Here is a 19941-nt window from a genome sequence, read left to right on the forward strand (position 1 = left end):
TGCTACCCTCAGCTTTCATCAGGTACAGATATCTCAGATACACTTCCACAATTGAGATTAAACTTATATAAATCTCCAATTTTTTGGTATGTTTGCTTTATCAACCAAAAAAAAAAAAACCCTCTCTGTAAAAGCAGGAAGCTGGATTAGGTGATTTATCGAGATTTCTCACAGGTTGAAGACCTATGATGCAAAATTCAACATAAGAATGGCAATGATCGGGAGGCTGAGGCAGGAGAATCGCTTGAACCTGGGAGGCGGAGGTTGCAGTTAACCAAGATTGCACCACTGCACTCCAGCCTGGACAACGGAGGGAGGCCCTGTCTCGAAGAAAAAAAAAAAAAAAAAAGAATGGCGAGGGTCCTGTGTGTACTTCTTATGTAAGTGTAAAATCACAATTACTATGCCTTTATCTGAACCTTATTCAACTTTTGAATGTGTTAGAATCCCAAGTTCTATTTCAGAAAGCTCTCTTTCTCTTTTTTGCAGCTCAATTTTCCTTCATAAGTAAACTAATCTGTACTTTTCATTATTAATACCGTTCCAACCAATTTGAACCAATTATCATTCAATTATTCTACAAACATTCACAAAGCACTTACTTTGTGTCTAGCACTGGGAATATAAAGATGCAGAAGAAACAATTTCTTATCTGCAAGTTTATAAACTAGGAGGGAGAAAAATTTGTGAGCCGGTAATGTATAAGCAATAGGATGTCACAGGTGTAATCATTTTTAAAATATATATAAAGGTGAAGGGAGAAAAAACAAGGCAGGAGTGGTCAGTCCTTGATGGGTGGAGTCAGAATTCTAAAAATCTGATTTAACATCAGAGACTTTCTCCAGAACTAGCATCTTCTGGATTGCTCCAACAGTGTCAGCTCTAAGTATAAAAAGGATCTGGTCAGGTGCAGTGGCTCACGCCTGTAATCCCAGCACATTGGGAGGCTGAGGCGGGCAGATCACGAGGTCAAGAGATCGAGACCAGCCTGGCCAACATGGTGAAACCCCGTCTCTACTAAAAATACAAAAATTAGCTGGGTGTGGTGGTGCGCACCTGCAGTCTCAGCTACTCGGGAGCTTGAGGCAGGAGAATTGCTTGAATCCAGGAGGCGGAGGTTGCAGTGAGCCGAGATCGCGCCACTGCACTCCAGCCTGCCAATAGAGCGAGACTCCATCTCAAAAAAAAAGGATCTGGTTTTGCCTAATATTGCAAATGAGATGTTTAGTTAGGAGTTGAAATCGTATTTTCAGGGGGTTTGTTCAGATGTGTTTTCTCTTGGTTAACAATCACATGTGTTCTAAACTCTTTAAGGATTCGTAAATCATGGGGGTAGCATTTCTTTGTTTTCAGTGATGACACAGACATTCATCATCACCTACCGTGCTGATCTCAAGTTTGTGGGAAGATAGCCAAAAGAAAAAATATTGATTCCCTACTTTCCTTTGGGCTCAATGAGACGTGATTTTTTTTCCTTCTTGGTCACTTAGCTCCACTGACAGACACATTTGTACATGATACTGGGAAGTGAGTGAGCATCTACCACAATCACCAAGCTTCTGTATTCATTTCCTCAACTTTTAGCCAGGTAAAGATGAGATTAGAAATTCAGTAACTTCATGTATCACCAGTGTCTTCCAAACTGCAGACTCTGACTCACTGGTGGGTCGTAAAATCCAATCAGCGGGTCTTCATCAGTCTTTTTTTTTTTTTTTTTTTGAGATGGAGTCTCGCTCTGTCACTAGGTTGGAGTGCAGTGGTGCGATCGCGGCTCACTGCAACCTCCATCTTTTGGGTTCAAGCGATTCTCCTGCCTCAGCCTCCCAAGTAGCTAGGACTACAGGTGTGCACCACCATGCCCAGCTAACTTTTGTATTTTAGTAGAAATGGGGTTTCACCATGTTGGCCAGGATGGTCCTGATCTCTTGACCTTGTGATCTGCCTACCTTGGCCTCCCAAAGTGCTGGGATTACAGGTGTGAGCCACCACAACAGCCTTAATCAGCTTTAAAAAAAAAAAATAGAAAAAAGAGTAGAACAGGAAAATATCAGTACGCATTTCACCTAGTAAGGTAAAAGTTAGCTCATGAAATTTTTGTTGCAGTGTGCATGTATGTGTGTAGTGAGTCACAACATAAAAGATATTTCTTACTGTGTCACTGTCAAAAAATTAAACCACAAAATCAGACACTAATTCCCATGAAGGCACTTATTAGCCATCTAGCAAATATTTGTTGAATTAAACTGATTTGCCTGTGTGCTTATATATCTACTCAACAAATACTTACAAAGACTGTGTACACAACATTGATCATTACAATCCTTCATTTAAATTTTGTGAAAATTTAGGACACCAAAAGGCTGTCAGTTAGTCAGACTCAGTAAATGTTTTCTAGGAACAAATCATCCCATTTACCAGGACTGTTTCATAATTTTTAATCCAGCTTAACCCCCACCTGCAGTATTAAATAGATTTTGAGATATCTAAACAGGTATCCAGGAAAAAGAAAGCTATAAAAGCATCAGGTGCAATGGATTATCAGCAAACAAAGCCTTCTGATCCTTATTAGTCTCAGGAACACAAGTCATGTCCTAGTTCAAACTCCTATCATAATCAGGGCAGGCTGGCACAGTGTCCTGTGTCCCAGCATGGATGATGTCACAGGTCCTGGCCCCCTGTGTTCCTTTTTCAGGCCTTGGGTACTGAGCACTTACCTGTTCTGACTACAGTGAGCCCCCTCCCAAGCCAGCAGGGCTGCCACTGGAGGTTTTGCCTTCCCTGGAGGCCACACTCTCACCACCCCTCGGTGGGCACAGCTCCTCACTGTCCAAAGTCATCACAGTTCTCAGTGCCCAAGATGTGCCCTGAGGGTCTCACACCATGCCCAGAAGATTACCACTTGCCAGACCCAGGCCAAGCCCACAGATGCTGCACCAAATGCTCTTTCATCTCTTTTGTCTGCATGAAATAGAGCCTCCTATGGATTCCAGAGTTCTCTACCTGCCTTGGGCAGGGGGACCACGTTCGGTCAGGGGCATCAGGTGAAGAATGCACCAATGCCTAACACTCGCCTCTGACCTGCTCACAGCCTGGTACTGTGATGCTCCACAGATACATCAGAGGTGGGGCAAGTTTCTTCTCCACTCACCCTCCCTACACCAAAACAGAGGATACACCTGTTCCCATCAACAGGGAACTGGGGCTCTGAGATGTTCATGACCTCTGCCACAGTGTTCAAGTGTTTTCTGAAGCAGGGGCTTATCACGTCCCTGTGCCCGCCTCCCGAAGGTCAGACATTGTCCTGTAATCTAAGCTCCATAGCCTCTGGGCTACCCTTGTGGAAGTCCAGCCTGGGTCAGTTAGATAAAGGGTGAGCACTTACTTCCACAGGAAGCAAACAACATCCTGAAAGTCATCTTTTCCTCTGTCCTAGACTGGATCTACCTGACACTGAAGTTTAGTGGATCTGTGGGTGTTTCTCTCTCTTGCTCTCAACCAAAGCCTTCGCCATGGGCTTGTTCCCCTTCCTTCTGTCTGCCTAAAATTCCCCAGGACCTGGAGCCCCAGGGACCAGAGCTACAGGACAGGCTGTCTCTGTTGCCTGCCCCTTGTGTGAGCTCATTCCTATCGCAGATTCAGGAAAAGATCACCACAGTCAGTGGGCAGCAAAGGCTAAGGAAGCACAACTGGCTCTTTCTTCCACCCCTTCCAAACCCTCCCTAGTGGTTTAGCATTATGGATGCTGTTTGGTTTGTTTACAGAGTCCAGCCCTTCAAGGGGCCACCAGATTCCTGTGGGGAGTGTTAGAGAGGGGAGGGCATGAGTAGCTTCAGTGGGATGGGACGCAAGAGCTGCTACCCAGGCAGAATCTGCAAAGGGCTCCATTTTGGTACCCTTGGTCCCAAATCCAAACAGCCCACCCACCAGTGTCCATCTCTCAGAACGATCTAGAGTTCCAGAGCCCAATCACTGAAATTCAAGGAGATCCAGAGACAGAAGAGAAGTTCTTGGTCATCTCTTGTGATGTGGAATATCAGTTACTTTCCAGGATTTTCTTCTAATTAAAAAAATCCAGCAAGCAGCAATGAGTTTTGAGGCTGGCAGTTGTCTGGTTTGGGGTACTGCAGCAAAATGATTAAAAACTTGCTCTTAGAATGAGATCTGGGATCAAATCCCAGCTTTGCCACTTACCACATAACTCTTGAAACCTCAGTCTCCCTGTTTATAAAATAGGGACAACACCACAGCCTACCTTATCAGGCTGTTATGAGGATTGATTAAGAGAACCTTTGTTAAGCTCCGAGTATAGTATCTGGCACACAGTAAACATTCAATAAATGTTAACTGTTGTTACTATTACTTTTTTCTTTTTTTTGAGATGGAGTCTCGTTCTGTCACCCAGGCTGGAGTGCAGTGGTGCGATCTCGGCTCACTGCAAGCTCCACCTCCCGGGTTCATGCCATTCTCCTGCCTTAGCCTCCCCAGTAGCTGGGACTACAGGCGCCTGTCACCACACTGGCTATTTTTTTTTTTTTTTTAGTAGAGATGGGGTTTCACCGTGTTAGCCAGGATGGTCTCGATCTCCTGACCTCTTGATCCGCCTGCCTCGGCCTCCCAAAGTGCTGGGATTACAGGCGTGAGCCACCGTGCCTGGCCTATTGTTACTATTATTATTGGCAATTACGAGAATTAGTGAAAAGAGCAGAATAAGGTAATTAAGACTAAGACAAACCATATAGTATCTACAAAGCTACATCCTTACTTCAAAGTAAAAATGAAATTGATTCTATTTCAGTGTATTCTACTTGTTTGCTTGTCCACTTGACAATGCATTGGACACACAGAATATGGTATAGTGGAAAGAATATGGACTCTAGTGTCAGAATTGTGCTTAAATCCCTTTCTTCTACTTCTCGAGAGGTTTGGACAAATTTTTTAAGCTCTCTGAAACTTAGTTTACTCATCATAAAATGGGAATAACAATTATAGCTTGCAGGGTTGTCCTAAGGATTAAAAAAGCCTCTCCTCCTGTTTCCATCCCCTGTGGGCTGGCAGCCTCTCTCATGGGCACAAATAGCTCTCTTGGCTTTCTCCATGGGAGCCCTTATCACATTGGACCACATTGTTCCCTCCCCTAGAGTGTACACTTCTTTTTTTTGAGATGGAGTCTTGCTCTGTCACCCAGGCTGGAGTGCAGTGACACTGTTTTAGCTCACTGCAACCTCTGCCTCCCAGGTTCAAGCGATCCTCCTGCCTCAGCCTCCCAAGGAGCTGAGACTAGAGGCATGCACCACCATGCCAAGCTAATTTTGGTATTTTTAGTAGAGATAGAGTTTCACCATGTTGGCCAGGCTGGTCTGACCTCAAGTGATCCACCCCGCTCAGCCTCCCAAAGTGCTGGGATTACAGGCATGAGCCACCTCACCCGGTCAAGTGTACACTTCTTAATTGTCTGTTTGTTTTCAATCTCCGGCATCTAGTACAGCCCTTGGACACAGCATATGTTCAGTAAAAGCTTGCTAGCTTATTGAATTTAAAAAAACTGAAAATGGCAGAAAAAATAGATTTCGTAGGAAAAATAAAATTCCTTTATTACATATATTCTAGGGAAGAGTGTTAGCAGATATATCATAGCTGTGTTCCATCTTGAGATTTTTTTTTTTTTTTTTTTTTTTGCTGTAGTAGTTGTAATTTGATTTGGGTGCCATTCAAACCTTCATAATAAGTGGTGTTACATCTCATCTTACCCCATGTCCTCTAGCTCTGTATTAGCTAATCTTGCTTTTAAACATTCCTCTGAATGGAAATCTTTTCTTACATTATCATTACACAAACAACACATGGTCACAAAAAGTCACAAGTACAGATAAACTAAACAAAAAATAAACCTAAAACAAATTCTACCATCAAATAATTACTGTTAACATTTTGGATGCATCCTTCTAAGTTTTCTTTTAACACAGACTTGAGATATAATTCACACACTGTATTAGTTGGCTAGGTCCATATGTTAGTCAGGGTTATCCAGAGAAACAGAACCAAGAAGATGTGTATTGAGAGAGAGAGAGGAAGAAATATATATTTTAAGGAATTGACTCACACAATTTTGTATATGCAAGTTCAAAATCTGCTGACAGGCTGGAGACCCAGGGAAGAGTTGCAGTTCAAGTTCAAAGGCAGTCTGCAGAATTTCTTCTTACTCAGGGGAGGTCAGTTCTTATTTTCTTAAGGACTTCAACAGATTGGATGAGATTCAACCACATTTTGGAGGGTCATCTGCTTTACTCAAAGTCCATTGATTAAATGTTAATCTCATTTAACAAACACCTTCACAGAAACATCCAGAATAAGGTTTGACTAAATATCTAAATACTGTGGCCCAGCTAAGTTGACACATAAAATTGATTATCACAGACTCCCATAACAAAGTACTACAGACGGGGTGGTTTAAACAACAGAACTTTATTTTCCACAATTCTGGAGGCTAGATACCTGAGATCAAGGTGTTCATATGGTTGGTTTCTTCTGAAGCCTCTCTCTTTGGCTTGAGTCTTTTCCCTGTGTCTTCAAATGGTCTTCCCTCTGTCTGTTTCCTAATCTTCTTCTCTTCTTGTAAAGAAACGTATCATGTTAGATTAGGGCCTAATGACCTCATTTAACTTAATTAATTCTTTAAAGACTCTATCTTCAAATATGGTCACATTTTGAAGTACTGGGTGTTAGGACTTCAACATATGAATTTGGGGAACCTGTGTCAGCCCATAACACTTAAGGTACAATTCAATGTTTTTAACACTGAAGAAGGAGGATCACAGCCCTATTTATAATTGAGGAAACTGAGGCCTGGAGATTAGTCCAAGGCTACACAGCTAGAGTCCAGCAGAGGAAAACCACATGGCTTCCTTCAGGGGGGAATTTGAGATACTCAGTCACTTGCTCAGTTGTACTTTTTTTTTTTGTTTTTTTGTTTTTTTGTTTTAGAGACAGGGTCTCACTCCTATCACCCAGGCTGCAGTACAGTGATGTGATCTCAGCTCACTGCAGCCTCGACTTCTCAAGCTCTGGTGATCCTCCCACCTCAGCTTCCTCAGTAGCTGGGACTACAGGCATGCACACCCACACCTGGCTAACTTTTTGTATTTTTAGTAGAGATGGGGTTTTGTCATGTTGGCCAGGCTGGTCTTGAACTCCTGGGCTGAAGTGATCTGCCCACCTCAGCCTCTCAGAGTGCTAGGATTACAGGTGTGAGCCACTGTGTTTGGCTTGTACTGTTTTTTCAAGTGTCAAAATTAGAATTAATATCCTCAAGAATTTTTCCAGTTATGTAATATAAATTACACTTGTATAATTCTGCCATGGCATATCCCATAGATATACCAACTGTATGATTTGTGCTGCTAGATATTTGCTTCTTCTCTCTGGTTCATCAGCATGTTACAGTCATTTCCTTCAGTGTCCTATTTATTACCCCTTGGTTGTATGTACAAATCACCCTTCTCAACTAGTGGAGAGCTATCCAAATTAAAGCATTAGCTTTTCACCCATACACATAAAGTTAGCTCCTAACACGAATATCAGGAAAGAACCACAATATTAATTGTTTGGAAATGCTCCAACATTATCCTCACTTGGAAGAGACAAACCAGTTAGTTGTATTTGCATTATTTAAAAAGGACAAAGCGAAATGTCAAGGTAAATTATGCAATGGGTTATGTAATTTTTTAATTAAAAAACAGCAACAACAACAACAACAAAACAGAAGGGGAGAATTTCCTTCCTAGTTATGTGCATCCTTACTGGTTACTCTGACTTTTTGTTACTTATTTACTAAAGTGACTTCAAGGACAGCATTTGGCAGTCACTCGCAAACCTCTAGCCCCAGAGTTTTCAGGCAATATCACTGTACGTTTTGAAGATGCCCACCTCGGTATACTACCGTTTTAATAGGACAAATAAATAAAGTTGTTCTTGGGTGGGGTTTCCCAAAGAAAGCATTGTAGGACACAAAGATTACACAAAGATTACAAAGGACTGAAAATGCTATTCACAATTTTGTATGACAGGGTAGCTGCTGGTAAGAAAAAGCAGGCTAGACGAATGTATTTTTGGTGGAATCTAGTTTATTGTATTTAAGGGCCTCAAAAGTTAGCAACACTATATTCTGCATTGTTATAAACACAACTGTGTATTGTTTGTCCTCTCTGTAATTATATCAGAACAACCCTAACATCAAAGGATTGCAGAATTACATAGCAAACCCAGAATAGCCTGTGGTTTGGAAGCTGAATAGAGAGCCCAATTACCCAGGTCAAATATCTACCAGTGATATCAGTTTAGGGCCACACTCTGGCTTTACTTTCTGGTGCAAGGATATTCCAGGCCTAAAATCTGGGGGACAGGCCACTACTTCTTGGGGCAAAAGTCATAGCCTTCTCAAAGTTGTTGCTCTTGTCCCATTCCAATTTATTCCCCTTCCAGCTTGACAAGCCAGTCTACACCCAAATTTCCAGCTCTTCAGTTTCAAGAATAGAACCAGATGGCCAGGCACGGTGGTTCATGCCTGTAATCCCAGCAGTTTGGGAGGTCAAGGTGGGTGGATCACCTGAGGTCAGGAGTTCAAGACCACCATGAGCAACATGGCGAAACCCTGTCTCTACTAAAAATACAAAAATTAGCCAGGCGTGGTGGCATGCGCCTGTAATCTCAGGTATTCGGGAGACCGAGGCACGAGAATCACTTGAACCCGGGAGGCAGAGGTTGCAGCAAGCCAAGATCATGCCACTGCACTCCCACCTGGGCAACAGAGCGAGCCTCTATCTCAAAAAAAGAATAGAACCAGAGATGTGAACCATTGCCATTCTAGACAAAAACGTGGATGCTACACAGGTATATGCATCTGCCTATTTGCTACACTCACCTCCCAAAACAGAAACACAAACCTTGTCACTTCCTCACATAGGCAGCTACGAAGAATAACCTAAGCCAATTACAGATTGTTTTTTGCTTATCTACGATGTAGTTATCAATTAATAATAAAATTAAAAAGCTACCTGTATTAGAGTTCTCCAGAAAAACAGAACCAACTGTTCTGTTGGTAGAACAGTTGATAGATAGAGAGATAGAGAGACTCTTTCTTGCAACCTCTGCCTGCCAGGTTCGAGCAATTCTCATGCCTCAGCCACCTGAGTAGCTGGGATTACAGGTGTGCAGCATCACACCCGGCTAATTATTGTATTTTTAGTAGAGACAGGGTTTTTCCATGTTGGCCAGGCTGGTCTTGAACTCCTGACTTCAAGTGATCTGCCCACCTCAGCCTCCCAAAGTGCTGGGACTACAGGCATGAGCCACTACACCCAGCGCTTCCTTCCTTCCTTCCTTCTTTTTCTTTTTCTCTTTCCTTCCTTTTTGCCATCCATCCTTCCTTCCTCTCTCACTGTCTCTCTTTCTCTTTCTGTCTTACAAGGTGTTCGTTCATGTAATTATGGAAGCTGAGAAATCCCACAATAAGCCATTTGTAAGCTAGAGACCCAGGAAAACCAGTGGTGTGGTTTAACAACCTCATCAAGTCAATGGTGTAGATTCCAGTCTGCATCTGAAGGCCTAAGAACCAGGAGCACTGAAGGTAGAAGATCAATTTCCCAGCTCAAGTGGTCAGGCAGAGAGTGAATTCAGCCTTCCTCTGACTTTTTGTTCTACTCAGGCCCTCAAGGGGAATGATGTCCACCCACATTGGGGAGGAACAACTGCTTTAATCCTCTCACCAACTCAAATGCTAATCTCGTCCAGAAACAGCTTCACAGACACACTCAGAAATAATGTTTAATCAACTATCTAGATATCCCATGGCCCTGTGAAGTTAACCCATACAACTAGCCATCATACTACCATTAACGACATAAATTGGTTTTCAGATGAACTCATTAAAATGTGGAATCCTGGCTGAGCATAGTTGCTCACGCCTGTAATCCCAGAACTTTGGGAAGCTGAAGCAGGCGGATCACGAGTTCAGGAGTTCAAGACCAGCCTGACCAACATGGTGAAACCCCGTCTCTACTAAAAATACAAAAACTAGCTGGGGGTGGTGGCACACACCTGTAATCCCAGCTACTCAGAAGACTGAGGCAGGAGAATCACTTGAACCCGGGAGGCAGAGGTTGCAGTGAGCCGAGATTGCGCCACTGCACTCCAGCCTGGGCAACGACAGAGTGAGACTCCATCTCAAAAAAAAAAAAAAAAAAAAAAAAAGCAGAATCCTGAAAGTACAGGACACATTCATATCAACAAAGACCCAGTTTCTTCAGCTCAACTTAGGGTTGGGGCTTCCTTCCCAATTCTCCTGTCTTGGTCTAATACCATCACCAATTTCTCAATCAGCCAAGCTTAAAATTCTAAAACTTGGTGTCGTTTTTGACTCGCTCTTCTTTTTTATCTCTCTTATCCCATGAGTCATCAACTTCTGGGCATCATTTCTTTGAAAAGTGTGATGTTTTCTCTTCTTCCGTTCTTTGCCAGTGCAGTCCTTAGTAACCACACACTGATTATAACGTCGCTTACTCTAGGCTCCTCTGCATTCCAGCTGCCCATCACATCCTTGCCAAATATCCCTAGAACACCATCCCCGTTGAGTCATTCCTTAGCTCAAACACCTAGAATGGTGGCTCCGTGGGACCTCTACAATATCAGTCTATAGTTCACTATCAGCTTTTCAAGTTTCTTCATAATTGAGCTTCCTCCAGGAGACTTTCTCCTTCTGGATGGCAAAGCTGGTCTTGCTAAGCCTGCACAGTATGGAACACGGAGTACATAGTGAGTAAATTACAGCCAAATGCATGGAGAAACCTTGAAGCCCATGGAGTAGGTGACATCTCCCATTGCATTATAATTACTGATGTAATGTAATGAGTGGTACAGATGTTTTGCTTTTGTACAGGTGAGAAAGCACAGAAAGGGCATTTTGACAGGTCAGCGCTCTGCATGATCTTGTAAGTTGTGAGATCCTTCTTAGATGCAGAACAAGAAAACACAACTATTTCATGAGTACTTAGCAGTAATAGCACAGACTTAGAGATAGTGATGTGAGACTTTTTTTAAAGTTTATCATACATAATTCGATTTTATGATAAATATCCTGATACGAGCTCATCGACCTTTTTTTGACAGTTATACTTACACACAAATCACAGTCACTATAAATAGGGCCACTTGAAAACAAAAATAAAGGACAAATGATTTTGGGCAAGCCACTTAACATTTCTGGGCCGCACATTCCTTTTTTTTTTTTTTTTTAAGAGAGACAGGATCGCTTTACAAACCCGGCTGAAGTGCGGTGGTGTGAAGTGCATAGCTCACTGCAGCCTCAAACTCCTAGGCTCAAGCAATCCTCCTGCCTCAGCCTTCCAAGTAGCCGGGACTACAGGCACATGCCACCACGCCCTGCAAATTCCTCATCTTAAAATGAGGAGGTGGCACTAACCAGATGATCTCTGTGTTTCCTTCAGTTCTGACATCATTTGGCTCCGTATGCAAAAAACTACCCCTCTGCTCCTTAAATCAGCAAGTTTACTAGTCTGAGCATTCAGTTTTAAGATTTCATAGGCCGGTAAAATTCCCTCGCCCGCAGTTTTTTTCCACAGGATTTTCAGAGGGTTAGAAGTCTTTTATTTTTGTTGTTGTTGTTTCCACAGGGTTAGAAGTCTTTTATTTTTGTTGTTGCTGTTGTTATTTTTATTTTTATTTTTTTGAGACAGAGTTTTGCTCTTGTCACCCAGGCTGGAGAGCAATGGCACGATCTCGCCTCACCGCAACCTCCACCTCCCAGGTTCAAGCGATTCTCCTGCCTCAGTCTCCCGAGTAGCTGGGATTACAGGCACCTGCCACCACGCCTAGTTAATTTTTGTATTTTTAGTAGAAATGAGGTTTCACCATGTTGACCAGGCTAGTCTTAACTCCTGACCTCAGGTGATCCGCCCACCTTGGCCTCCCAAACTGCTAGGATTACAGGAGTGAGCCACCGCACCTGGCCAGAAGTCTTTTATTTTGACAAAAGAAGGAGTTTTTTATTCCTAGTCCCACCATCCTACAAATCATCACCATCATGTCATTTTAATAAACCATGTTAAGACCAGAAATTTAATCTCTGGATAAAAGATAATTATTGTGTTTAATACATTTTAAGTTTATGAAAAACTCATTGAAGCCACCTTATTTTTCGCATTTCACCATAGACTAGTGAAATCTTTGTCACAGGCTGATTCTGTTGTCATCCTGATTCAACACTTTTTTCTCTGTGTGACCCAGGATTAAATCCAGCTTCCCCTTTGCTACATAGAGATATGAGGAAATTCACCATTTTATCATCTATATATTATAAAATCTAAAATATCAGCATTGGAAGGTTTATTAAATATAAATCCATCAGAAAGATATTTGCATTCTTTCTACTATACCTCCACCAGACAGTTGTCACACTGACAGCTGATAGCCAGAGAGCTGTCTGGTTCTGAAGGTGAAGGATGGAATAATAATAGCCGGATATATTTTAACATACGCATTTTACCAGCTTCCCTTTTACAAATCCCATATCAGTGATTTATGCACTCTGAAATGAGGCTGAGAAACATGGACATGGCTAAGTGCATACCTCTGATGTAATACAGTTGAAATGTTCTGTCTCTGAAATGTCTAGATTGTCTCCATTTTTCAATGTTCAGTGTAAATGTCTCCTCCTCCGGGAAGCCTTCCCCACCTATCCAGCCAAAAGCAATCTGCCCTTTTTTGAACTTCCTGAGTATTATTTCACCCTATCATATGACACTTTCCAATTTCCTCCACTTTCGTGTTATGGTGAAATATGTGGAAATCTTATTTCCTCTACTAGATTGTAAAGTCCTTGGTGACAGGAATTACGTCTTCGGACATCATGTCTAGCCAGACACAGTTAGCCGTGTATCCTCTAGGAAATGGGTTCTCAGTAAATCAAGGAAGAGATGAAGCAAGTGAAGAAGAAAAACTCTGTTGCATAAAGGAGAGGCCCCCCTGCTTGGAAAAATCTCTTTAAAGGGAATATTCAAGAGAAAGTGAGGGAGAAAGCCGGGCACGGTGGCTCACGCCTGTAATCCCAGCACTTTGGGAGGCTGAGGCAGGTGGATCACCTGAGGTCAGGAGTTCGAGACCAGCTTTGCCAACATGGCGAAACCACGTCTACTAAATATACAAAAATTAGCCGAACATGGTGGCAGGTGCCTGTAATCCCAGCTGAGGGAGGCTAAGGCAGGAGAATCGCTTGAACCCAGGAGACAGAGGTTGCAGTGAGCTGAAATCATGCCATTGCACTCCAACCTGGGTGACAAGAGCAAGACTCTGTCTTAAAAAAAGAAAGAAAGTGAGGAAGCAGAAGGCAAAAGTGAGTTGGGTTAAAAGCCAACTGATTAAGGAAAGAGATTGTGTCAAACCTAACAAGGAGCAGAGAGGAGTGAGAGGATGGCCAAGAGCCTATTATCTAGGTGGGTGATACTTGGCCCCATAGCCTGTGCTTCCACTTCTTCTCTCACCTGTTGCTTTTCAAGTCCTCTTATGAATGGGTTCACCTGATACCCTTAAAGAAGCCAGAGCTTGGTCAGGCACGGCCGCTCATGCCTGTAATCCCAGCAATCCCAGCACTTTGGGAGGCCGGGGAGGGCAGATGGCTTGAGCTCAGGAGTTAGAGGCCAGCCTGGGCATTTGAAAAAAAATTAGTGAAGTGCGGTGGTACACACCTGTTGCCCCAGTTACTCTGGAGGCTGAGGTGGGAGGATCATTTGAGCCCAGGAGGTCAAGGCTGCAGTGAGCTGAGATCGGCCACAGCACTCCAGGCTGGGACAACAGAGCAAGACCCGGTCTCAAAAAAAAAAAAGAAGAAGAGGAAGAAGTCTGAGCTAGGCACGTGCAACAACCACAGGCAGTCTTAAGCTCCAAGAAGCCATGTTAACTCCTTCCCTAGAAAGTCAGTATGGTCTGTATGAGAGCAGGAGAGCAATCAGCTGGCTCAGTAGAAACCTCTCCCCACTGCACATGAGCAGAATCCTTCCTGCAACAGAAATCTGGAACATCTTGTTCAGTGAAATCATTTCTCCTTCAAGAAAACCTATGCCAGTGCTTACGATGACAGACTATCCATCCCTGACATAGGACTCTGTGTTGACACGGAAATGTGATCTGAGTCTGCAAGGGCCTTGGGGCAGGATCCTCTGTCTCTGTTAGGACTAGAGGTCACTGCACTCATATATTGCCTATCAAGACCACCCTTCCTAATTTAGATTTTTTTTTTTTGAGATGGGGTCTTGCTCTGTTGCCAGGCTGGTCTCAAACTCGTGGGCTCAAGCGGTCCCTCCACCTTCCTGAGTAGCTGGGATTACAGGCTCAAACCACCATGCCCAACCCAATTTAGATCTTATTTTCTTTTTCTTTCTTTCTTGTTTTTTGTTTGTTTGTTTGTTTTTTTGTGACAGAGTCTCACTCTGTCCCCAGGCTGGAGTGCAGTGGCACGATCTCAGCTCACTGCAAGCTCCGCCTCCCAGGTTCACGCCATTCTCCTGCCTCAACCTCCTGAGTAGCTGGGACTACAGGCGCCCGCCACAACGCCTGGCTAAATTTTTGTATTTTTATTAGAGACGGGGTTTCACCATGTTGGCCAGGATGGTCTTCATCTCTTGACCTCGTGATCCGCCCGCCTCGGCCTCCCAAAATGCTGGGATTACAGGCATGAGCCATCGCGACCAGCCTAGATCTTATTTTCATTTGATGCAAACTGGGCTTCAAACCAATGAGCCCCATCAGTCCAGGCTTGGCTACCCACGACTAGTCGGTCTTCGTACAGCCAGCACCTCCAATTCAATTTGTCCAAAATAGAACCCTTCACCTTTCCACACGCTGGTTTTTCAATCCTTAACAAGTGTATCTATTTCCCAGGTTGGGAGGCCTTACAGACCTTTCCGCTACTCAACTCCAACGCTTGTTTCCTACCTGGGCCTACTCAGCTGCTGGAGTCTCCTCCCATCTTTGCTGCAACCTCCTGGGGTGAAGCCAGGGTTCCCCTCCTCATCCAAGGATTATCGCCAAAGTCAAAGTTAAGTCAAAGGAAAGAACGTCTAATCCCTTTTCCTAGGGAGATTTTTTATCACCACTCCCATGGCACAGAAACCAGTGGTAAACTATAGATAAACTCATAGTTTGCTTCTGTTTCCAAAGGGAAGCTCACCAATGCTTCATCACCTGCTTCCTTCTGACCTGACTTTCAACCCAGGACAATGCAAGCTTGCAGAACACACGGGCTGCTCTTTATCAAGCAGTCTGTTTGTGTTTCTAAGACTCTCCCTGATTCTATTTTTTGGGTTTTTGTTGTTGTTGTTGTTGTTGTTGTTGTTGTTCTTTCAGGCGGAATCTCACTCTGTCACCAGGCTGGAGTGCAGTGGCACAATCTCAGCTCACTGCAACCTCTGCCTCCCAGGTTCAGGTGATTCTCCTGCCTCAGCCTCCCAAGTAGCTGGGACTACAGATGTGCGCCACCGCTGCTGGCTACTTTTTGCATTTTTAGTAGAGACAGGGTCTCACCATGTTGGCCAAGCTGGTCTCAAACTCCAGGCCTCAGGTGATCTGCCTGCCTTAGCCTCTCAAAGCGCTGGGCCTCCCTGATTCTGTTACTCTGCCTGACCAAAGAATGATCACTTCCCATTTTCTCACATCTCTTTGAAAAACCAATTACTCTTAAAACTTTAGAAAAATGCCTCCCTCTCTCTGTCAAACTTGCAGAGCTCTGTGTTCCATCTCTTCCTTTCCATTCCCATTCCCCTGGTCTAGTCTAGGGTATTGTTCTACCCTCCTACATGGTCACCTGGTTCCTGATATCACTCCAGAATGATACTTCTAAACCACATTTTGATCATGTCACTACTGTCACCCCATTCCCCTGCAACCTCCAAAAACTCTTACTAACTCTCCATTGCTTGCAGAACAAAGACCAAATTATTTTGCATGGTATTGAAGGCTTCCACATTTGAGCCCCAACCTGCCAATCTAGTCTTGCTTACATTCTTATGTTCCAAATTCCTGCTAACAGAACAAGCTCTAAGATTTCACATCTACTTCTCTGTCTGGAATTCATTTTGACCTATCAGAACTATAGCTATCCTTCAAGACTCAGATAAAATGACAAATGACATCTACTACACAAGCCTTCCTTGATATTCCCTACCTGAAATGTTTTCCCCCTATTCCTGGCACTTCCACGAAACTCCCCCTTATAAGCATTTGTCACCTTTTACTTTGTATTACAGTAACTTGTGCACACAGCCTAGTTCTTATCCCAAATTGCAAACTCCATAAGGCCAAGGACAGTGTTATTGAATTTTATATCCTTTTCAATCCCTAGCACACTCCCTTTCATAAAGTTACTTAATGAAGTATTTATTAAATCCATTAATCCAGCTGGGTGCAGTGGCTCATGCCTGGAATCCCAGCACTTTGGGAGGTTGAGGTAAGCAGATCACTTGAAGCCAGGAGTTAGAGACCAGCCTGGCCAACATAGTGAAACCATGTCTCTACTAAAAATACAAAACCCTGTCTCTACTAAAAATACAAAAATTATGCACCTATAGTCCCAGCTACTCAGGAGGCCGAGGCACAAGAATCACTTGAACCTGGGAAGTGGAGGTTGCAATGAGCCAAGATTGCACCACTGCACTCAAGCCTGGGCAACACAGCAAGACTCTGTCTCAAATAAATAAATAAAAAAGAAAGAAAAATTCATTAATACACTAGTGGTGAATGTTGTCAACAACTTTTTTTTACAGTTAAGTAACTTCAACTTCAAACTTTTTAAATTTGCACATGTTTTGTCCAGAAATGATGTTAATCATTTATCATACAACCATATCCTCAGTCCAGAGGTTAATCTATGCAGAAAGGAGCTTTCATTATACATCCAAGTGAGTTACATTTCAGATAACTGGGTAGTAGTGCCTACTTGGCACTTTTCATAAGAATCAATTCTTTTGTATTCCCCGTGAGTCAGGGGAGGAGAGGAAACCAGAAGGATAAAGGAACACATTCAAGTTCCCCAGCAAATGAGGGCAGATATTAGATTTAGGGCTTTGTAAGGTTGAGGCAAAGGTTATGTTGAAATTCCCAGAGTGCTGGGTCTCAGAGCAGTCAGTGAGTCAACTGCGAAGGCGCTGAGTAACGAACTACGAGATCTGAGCGGCATCTCACACAGGACACTGAAGAAAGGCATTTTGTAGAAGGATGACTGCCCTGCCAGTGTGGTGGGTGAAAAGGGGGAGTTCTGGCCGGCAGTGTGGCCCTTGCCTGCAGTGAGTCTTAAGGGGACTCATTTACTTACCTGTCCAAGTCTCACTTCACCTTCCAAGAAGGAAAAATGTTGAACTTACTTAGGTAAGCAATAGTCCCTTTCTAGCTTTCAAGCTGTGGTAGAGGAATTCATTCACTTAGTAGTGAATGTTCTGAGCAAGTGGCTTTTTACATCCCTGGGAAGTACAAAAGAGCCTAAGGGCAATGGCCAGGGCAAAACTAACACCTGAAAAGAAATTAACAGTTCAGTGGGGAATAGAACTGGGTAGGAATAAAACAGGACCAACTCCTGGAGAGTCTGGAGAGTCTGGAGAGGCAGGCTGTGAAATCTGACCTTGACTTAGAAGAGGGAGCAGAGGGGGAGGCTGGTAGGTAATAAAGAGGGGAAACAATGGACTTCAGACTTTGAACAAAACATCCCTCATGTCATCTGAGCCTCAAAGTATACTAAGAATTATGCAAGATACAGGGGCAGCCATCAGGTTCGATCCACATGTGAATCAAATTATTTCAGGCCCCCCAACAATAATGCCTCAACTGAATACCTTGATGGGGGATTAATTCCAGGTCCTCATCTGGGCTATCCAGCTCCAGGAACTTAAGCTGGCATTACACCAGTACTGGCTTTGTATGGCACTTCCCCACACTCAAGAAAGAGGAAGAACCTGAAATGGGAGAAGTCAAATGTTTACTCAGACTTCTGATTTAAGGTGCCGTGCCTCTTTGTACTGCTTTGACCTGGGGGCATGATAAGGTCAAAGTGCTGTTTTTGAAAGCTAAATTAGCTGGGTGTGGTGGCTCACGCCTGTAATCCCAGCACTTTGGGAGGCTGAGGCAGGCGGATCACCTGAGGTCAGGAATTCAAGACCAGACTGGCCAACATGATGAAACGCCCGTCTCTACCAAAAAAAAAAAAAAAATACAAAATTTTGGCCAGGCGTGGTGGCTCACGCCTGTAATCCCAGCACTTTGGGAGGCTGAGGTGGGTGGATCACGAGGTCAAGAGATGGAGACCATCGTGGCCAACATGGTGAAAACCCATCTCTAATAAAAATACAAAAAATTGGCAGGGCATGGTGGCGTGTGCCTGTAGTCCCCGCTACTCAGGAGGCTGAGGCAGGAGGATTGCTTGAACCCAGGAGGTGGAGGTTGCAGTGAGCCGAGATCGCACCACTGCACTCCAGCCTGGCAACAGAGCAAGACTCTGTCTCAAACAAACAAACAAACAAAAATACAAAAATTAGTCAGCCATGTTGGTGCGCACCTGTAATCTCAGCTACTTGAGAGGCTGAGGCAGGAGAATCACTTGAACCCAGGAGGCGGAGGTTGCAGTGAGCCAAGATCACACCACTGCACTCCAGTGTGGGCAACAGAGCAGAAAAAAGAAAGAAAGAAAGAAAGAAAGTTAAGCAACCATTTGTAAGGTGGGCAAGCATTGGAAGAGGAGGAAGACAGAAATATGGCCAGTTAGGAGGTATGACAATTAATAAGGGCTGGAGAAGGCAATGTTGTCCTTCAGTTGCAGTGAGCCAAGATCACACCACTGCTCTCCAGCATGGGCAACGGAGTGGAAAAAAAAAAAAAAGAAAGAAAGGTAAGTTAAGCAACCATTCGTAAGGGGGCAAGCATTGGAAGATGAGGAAGACAGAAATGTGGCCAGTTAGGAGGTATGACAATTAATAAGGGCTGGAGAAGGCAATGCAAAGATAGGAAGCAGGTGACAAATGCATTATAGGGGAAAAAGGAAAAATCCTTTTCAGATTCCACTGACATCTATTGAACACTTATTCTATTTCTTTTTTCTTTTTTTTTTTTTTTTGAGATGGAGTCTCGCTCTGTTGCGCAGGCTGAAGTGCAGTGGTGCAGTCTTGGCTCACTGCAACCTCTGCTTCCCAGGTCCGAGCGATTATCCTGCCTCAGCCTCCTGAGTAGCAGATTACAGGCATGTGCCACCATGCCCAGCTCATTTTTGTATTATTAGTAGAGGTGGGGTTTCACCATGCTGGCCAGGCTGGTCTTGAACTCCTGACCTCAGGTGATCCGCCAGTCTCAGCCTCCCAAGGTGCTAGGATTACAAGCGTGAGCCACCACACGCGGCCTCTTATTCTATTCCTAGTTATACTCTTAAGTGCTTTCATGTGCTCTTTAAATTTGGTCTTCAGAACGATCCTACAGAGATAAATAAGTTTTGTAAGAGATATTGAGAGAGTTGCCGTGGTCCATAGCTAGTAAGTGGTAGAGCAGAATTTGAATCCAGGCATCCGGATTCCAAGTCCCGTATTCTCTTCATGACATTATGGATCTAGAGAAGTGGCATTTAAAGAAATGGCACTGCTGGGAGGAGTGGCCTGTAGAGGGGAAATACACTGGCTTTGATTTGGATCTGAGCTGTGGTAGGATATCCAATTGCAGATGTTCCATAGTGACCTGGCTCACGTCTTGCTTTCCATCCTGACTCACATAAAAACCAGTGACCTTCACTGCTTGACTCCCTCTGGATCACATTGTATCTCGGCCATCTCAGGCAACTGTTCCACTTAAAACCTCGCTTTCTGTCTACAACTCTCCAACTTTCCAGACCTCCAGCTCTCTCATTCC

The sequence above is a fragment of the Pan paniscus genome, chromosome 17, assembly GCF_029289425.2.
Source record: "Pan paniscus chromosome 17, NHGRI_mPanPan1-v2.0_pri, whole genome shotgun sequence".
Classification (NCBI taxonomy): domain Eukaryota; kingdom Metazoa; phylum Chordata; class Mammalia; order Primates; family Hominidae; genus Pan; species Pan paniscus.